Below are 6,000 nucleotides of genomic sequence, written 5' to 3' on the forward strand. Positions count from 1 at the left end.
AAAGTTTTCCAGGACCAGCATCTGAGATATGGATCCCTGGTATAAAAAAGACTTTATAGCAGCCTTCACTGCTTCCTTCTCCCCCTTTCTGCCCTTAAAGAAAACAGAGGTGATGTTTTAGTCTTGAAAATAAAGGTAAAGATCATGTTAGAGATGCTAAGGCACAGGCTTGAGGCAAAAAGTGTCCCAGATTATCTTTCCTCCTGAAGACACTGCAATTGATACTTGATGTCTGTGTTCCCTGTCCTGGGAGCACAGGCTTATAATTGTGTTTGTCTGCCCTGAGTCTTTGTGTACCCCAAGAGCAACTTGGGCTGCTGAACTGAGGGTGAGAAGGATAAGGTGTCTTGAGACTTCTCTACTGGTACCCCTGCCAACATTACTGTCCTCAGTTATGCCTCGGGTCTGCTGTCACACCTGCAGTGTGATTTCTGAAATTCAGGTTTATGCAGCAGGAGCAGAAACAGAAGATAAAAACAGGTGTTCAATTGGGTGTTCAGCTATTGAATGCCCAGGTTTGCCACAGATAACATTGTTATTCCAAAGTCAGCTGCTGGTCCCTAATGTTTTCCAGGGCATAGCAGAAAGCAAATTCCTAATTTCAACTACAAATTTTTCCTGACAGTGTTGTTTCTGGCAGCATCTGTAATTGCTCACACTGCAATTGCAGTGTTCTGTGTGACTCTGCAAGGAAGCTGGAGTGTGTGGTGGGATAGCCAAAGCACTCGATACTTCCAAACTTCCATCTCTAATCGCTAGAAAGGCTTTCTGCACAGACAAAGTTTAGCAAAACTCTCTTTCCATCAGTTGTCCTTCTGAAAGGGTTTGTTGTGAAGAATGGAGTCTTTCAAACAAGCCAAAAATAATTTTTTGATTTTTGTATTTCAGCAATGCTTAAATGTTTGAACTAGATTAGTGTCCCTTTCACTCCTGCTGTATAAACAATTTGTTAGGCAAGATAATGCTAATAGCTGCTGTTGACCTGCAGGGGCCTATAGGCTCAGCTAAAGTCAAGGGCCTAAATGGAAGAAGCAGTTCAGTGAACTGGAAGAAGTCAGGGCATTAAAAACACAAAAGCTGCTTCCCAGGACAAGGAGCTCTGAAGCATGTGTGCAGGTCATAAAGTGCAGCAGTGATGTCTGAGGAACTGCCTGGGTGACCAAGCAAGATCAAGGGATTTGGGGCCTGTGCGTGCATGCAAGAACAAAAATACAAGAAAAACTGTGCAGAAAGGGTTGTGGGTATGGCACTGGGGATGTTCTTGAGGCTCAGCTTTACTACAGAAACTGCTGGAGACAGAATGAGGACACTGCCTGTTATTTGGGGGTTTTCCCTCTCTTTTGAAGCGAAGAGGTCAGTGTTCACATCTTGTGTAAATAAAATGTCTTCCTGATAGCAAAATCATTGCAAGACCACATATGCAAGCTCACTACTCAGTGTTGCAGGGAACAGAGCTCCTATTCCACTCACAGGCAGAGAAGATAAGGACACAAGAGAGCCTTTCTATAGCTGTGGCTTCTTTATCACTGTCTGTGCTTTTCTATTGCAGAGGTGTAATTTTTGAAGGACTTCTGGGACATGCTCAAACTCTTCTTGTATCTTATTTTTCTTCCTTTTTGCATTATCTGTGTTACAACAGCTCAAAGCCAGCTCAGCTGAAACTGCTTTAAATTGGAAACAAGAGGGTTGTGATCCTTGAACATGTTTCAGATGACGGAGGTTGGACAGAATCAGGTCTGGATAATGACGTTCCCATCTTGTTACCCTGACACCGACCAGCTCAGCAGACGGATCTGGATAGGAAGGAAGTCCAGTGTCAGAAGGCCAGTGCTGGAAACCTGACAAGTAATGAGAAAACTGGAAGGGAGTTCAGCTCCTTCAGTGATCCTAAACACTGCAGCAGCCAAATTTAAGTTCTTTTTTGAGGAACGTGCCTGAACTACTCATTCCCCCATGGCAGCCCCTCCTATGTCCATGCCTGATGGGATGCAGCAGGGCAAGCTCCAGTGCTGATGCTGATGTCCCTGCTGCATGGCAGGGGGACATTGTATGTGGCCTGTGTCATGCCTTCCAACAGGCACTGCTGGTGCAGAGCAGGCAGCCTACCTAATCCCCAGGAGTAATGCTCCTTTCCTCTGAAAGGAGGGAAACTGTTGGCTTTAAAGTCAGCTTTTAGTAATAATTGCTCATTGGTGCTGGTTTATGAAGATGTCAAGAACGCCTGAAGGTCTTCATAACCTGGAGGTTGCATTATGGTTTGTTTTCCAAATTACAAAAGCATTTGTTTTTCTTTCCCTAGTTTGAAGCTTTCCAGGCTTTTCCACACGTCATGGCATTTGAAAATAAAATGAATGCATAACTGCTTGCCAGCAAATGCTTTATGTATTCAGTTTTTCAAAGCAGGAACCCACTTGTGTGTACATGAAAAAAGTATGTGTGTGAAATCCGTATGTACACCTACCTGAGTCACGTGTTAACTAGGCAAACTGAGCAAATATTCCCACAGCCATGGAGTAATGGGCCAGGATGCAAATGAATGTCTAACTGCTGCACAACCTACAACTCTGGCACAAGTTAATACAGAAGTAGGTGCCAGAAGTGTTCACGTTTCTTGTGCGCACAGATCTGAGTCTAGTTCTTTCTACCATTAAAATTACTTTAAAATATACAGGATCAAGCTCAGAACTCTAGAAACATTTGCCTTGACTTCAAGCAATTTTATGAAAGAAATAAATTCAAAAGACTCTGAAAATAAGGTTTCATGGCTACACTGTTTACACTATAGCAGAGTTTTTCCTGGTTTTGTGTCCTTCACTTGCTTTGCAGATCTCTCTTAGTGCATTCGTTTCTTAGCTTTTTCATTCCAAGTTACTTTGATCCTGCAGTTTCTTGAATTAGTTTTTTATCTCTTGCATACCAATCTCCCTCTACTCTGTAAGCTAAGCCCAGGATGTTTTAAATGCCAAGATCAGAGGTTTGCATTGCAGTAATTCTTGAACATATAATAGATAATGAAAAAGGTAGTGGAACTCCAGATACCATCCAACATGTTTCAGCTCTGGTTCATTTTCTTCAGAAACACATTCATCTGGTTGGGTGTCAAAACAACAAAAGCATTTTTTATCATCTTGTTCTTTCCTCTTTGTCTTAACCTTGGTGTGAACCTTTTATTAATGTTGTAGAGGTGAGATGTGTCGTGTGTTACAAACATATGACTCTGACCCTCTGACCAGTAACTTCATTCCCATGTGCTCAACCTGCCAAATCTTATATGTTCCTGCAAGTCTCACTTGGAGGTGCTCCACCTTCCTCTCCCCTCCTGCCATGATGCCTGTGAAACACACTGCCCACAAGGTCTTTGGACTTTTCCTACCCAGGGATCCTCTGTGGTATTCACTTCTCCTGTGGTATTCACCAGACATCTGTGCCTACAACCTGCTGCCCACAGAAGGAGAAAAAACTGGCTGCTGTGCAGGTGCCAGAAGTGTTTGTTTCCTTTGTGCAAAGTAGTTCAGCTAGAAAAGCTAGTTTCCTCCAGCTGTACCCTCTCACAGGTGAAATAAGGTCATTGTCCCCTCTTCCATGCAACTTCTAAGGCTGTAAATCAACCTATTGCAGTGGTGAGAAACAGAGATGGTTAGTTCCGACCGAAGGGAAATGAAGAGAGGAGTTTGCAGTCCGGAGAAAGGCTGTTCTCCAAGACTGGTCCTGCAGAGATGATGCTGAGCTCATATTGTGACTTCAGCACAAGTTTGTGTCCCAAGAGCATCCCCAGGCCCAAGAGAGGAAAGTGCCATGGCACTCCTGGTTACCAAAGAAGAGGTCTCCAGGAGCCCTGCAGGACCTGAGCAGGGCTCCCCTACCTGCCTCTCCGTGCTTGATGGAGCAACTTGATACTCCAAGTCGGAGAGGTTCTCTGTGCTTTAGAAGCACCTTACTTTCTCACTGCCATCGCCAGAGAAGGCAAGGAGCTCAGGCAGCCCCTGGGAGCTCTGCACCACGGCAGTGAATGTGAGCTGCAAACCAGAAAGTGGGGTCCTGCTCCGTCCCATGGCAGGGCGAGACCTGTTCAGAGGGGAAGGAGTGGATTTCCTGAGAAGCCCTTTGTGCTGCACAGAAAGCCTGCTCCACCAATGGATGAGAGAGTACAGAATTGTCACTGCAATGCTCACCTCCATGTCTTACAGAACACTACTATATAATTTTGCATGTGCTTGTGGCATTGTCTTTTTATGTTTGTTTGTTTCACTTTTGAGCTCTGCGATGTCTGAGTTGCATCTCTTGCCTCAGGTAAAATCTGTGCTGGTTGTCTTTTTACAGCTTTGTAAATTAGGCATAAGGCTAGGGAGGGCAAGGGAGCACTGATCTCAGAGAAATGAGGATCAGTCTCACTCTATTTTTTATTCTTGGAGGGTTCTCTTGTGGTCTAGAAATAAAACACAAAGAGTCTACAGTCAATTTGAATGGGAATCATCCCATTTGGGGGATTAATGACAGATCAACTTATGAGGCAGGTCTGGGAGAAAAATGTTGAAAGCGTGTTCATATTTTAGTGTAATCTCTGGAGTTAGCTTTCCATTGTCAGTAGTCACCTGAAAGAAATGTAGGGGCAGACTCAAGCAAGGCAGGCAGGAGCAGCCTTTACACGCAATAGAGCTATTCACTGCTACAATTGTCAAATGGGCCACAGTTCTTTGTTAAATCAGATAATTCTGCTGGAGGTAAACCCACCATATTTACAAATCATGGACAAAGTTGCTTCAAGTCCATTTTAAGAAACTGTGAAGGTATTTGCCACTGAAATCTAAGTGACACTGGTTATGTGACATTTAAGCATCCTTTGTTAATACCATCTGTTGAACACTACATTCTAGGTCAGTTGTTTGAGCCCTTTCCCCATCTGCCTGAAAGATTCATTAGGCAAGGTTTTTGGTCGTGTGGTTATGGATTGTCTTTATGTCAGTATTTTCCTGTGTATAAGCCCTCATCTGCAGGGTCTGACACCACTGTTGATGGACAAACCCATGTTTTGTGTCCTAGTTCTCTATCCATTAATAGATACAATAATACTGAATTTCTTTTTAAAGTACCTTCACTTTCTTTAATAGAAATTATCATGTGAGCTACGCAATGACCTTTCTCAATATTCAGGATGAAATTAAAAGGTGAAAAAGTCGCAGAGGATGCAGGAACCTCTAGGTGTAACTTCTTCTTCACCACCCAGTACTGCCAAACCACATCCTCTTTAGCTTTTCCACAGTGTGCACATTCTTGGTTGTGTGATAAGTGAATAGGCTGCCCTACCCTACCCTACCCTACCCTATACATTCTATGTTCCCGTCACTGTGGCTACTGCCACTGCTTCTGCCCAAATGTCTATCTAGATGGAAAGCTCTTGGTGGTTGAAGCTTTTGGGCACATAACTAATAGATGTGACATACTAACCAGATTTATTTTTGTATATTTAACCCAGAACTAATATCCACTCCAGAACTGAAAACAGTGTTTAGTTTGAAGCACATTCACTGATGTTCTGGCAGGGTGGAATAGATTGAATCCTTTTTAAAATGGGTATTATAGTGAAAGTGAATTTTTTGCATCTTTTCATAAAAGGTTTGGTCTTTTGGTAGGTGATATTAGTTAGATTGTGCTGAAACATACTTAATGGAAAACATAATTTCAATGATTGGGTGGTTTCTGAAATATTGGGGTTTTATTTAGTGTTTATCTAGTATAGATTAAAAATAAGTTGCTAAAACGAAGGTAGTAATAGAAATTGCACAATGTGTTTAACAATTCATGAGATAGTCAGCACAGTTATTTAGCCCAGTATACTTCTTCTGGGAATCTGGTTCTACCACATATAATTAGACAAAAAACAGTAGGGAGAAAGAGGTGATTTTAGCAAAATATGCTTTTTTATGCTAATGAAAATACAGAAAAACTTCCTCACTAGATTTGAACTGAGACAAATAAGCATGAGCCTCTGAAATCCAGTAC

The sequence above is a fragment of the Sylvia atricapilla genome, chromosome 1 (genome assembly GCF_009819655.1).
Source record: "Sylvia atricapilla isolate bSylAtr1 chromosome 1, bSylAtr1.pri, whole genome shotgun sequence".
Lineage (NCBI taxonomy): Eukaryota > Metazoa > Chordata > Aves > Passeriformes > Sylviidae > Sylvia > Sylvia atricapilla.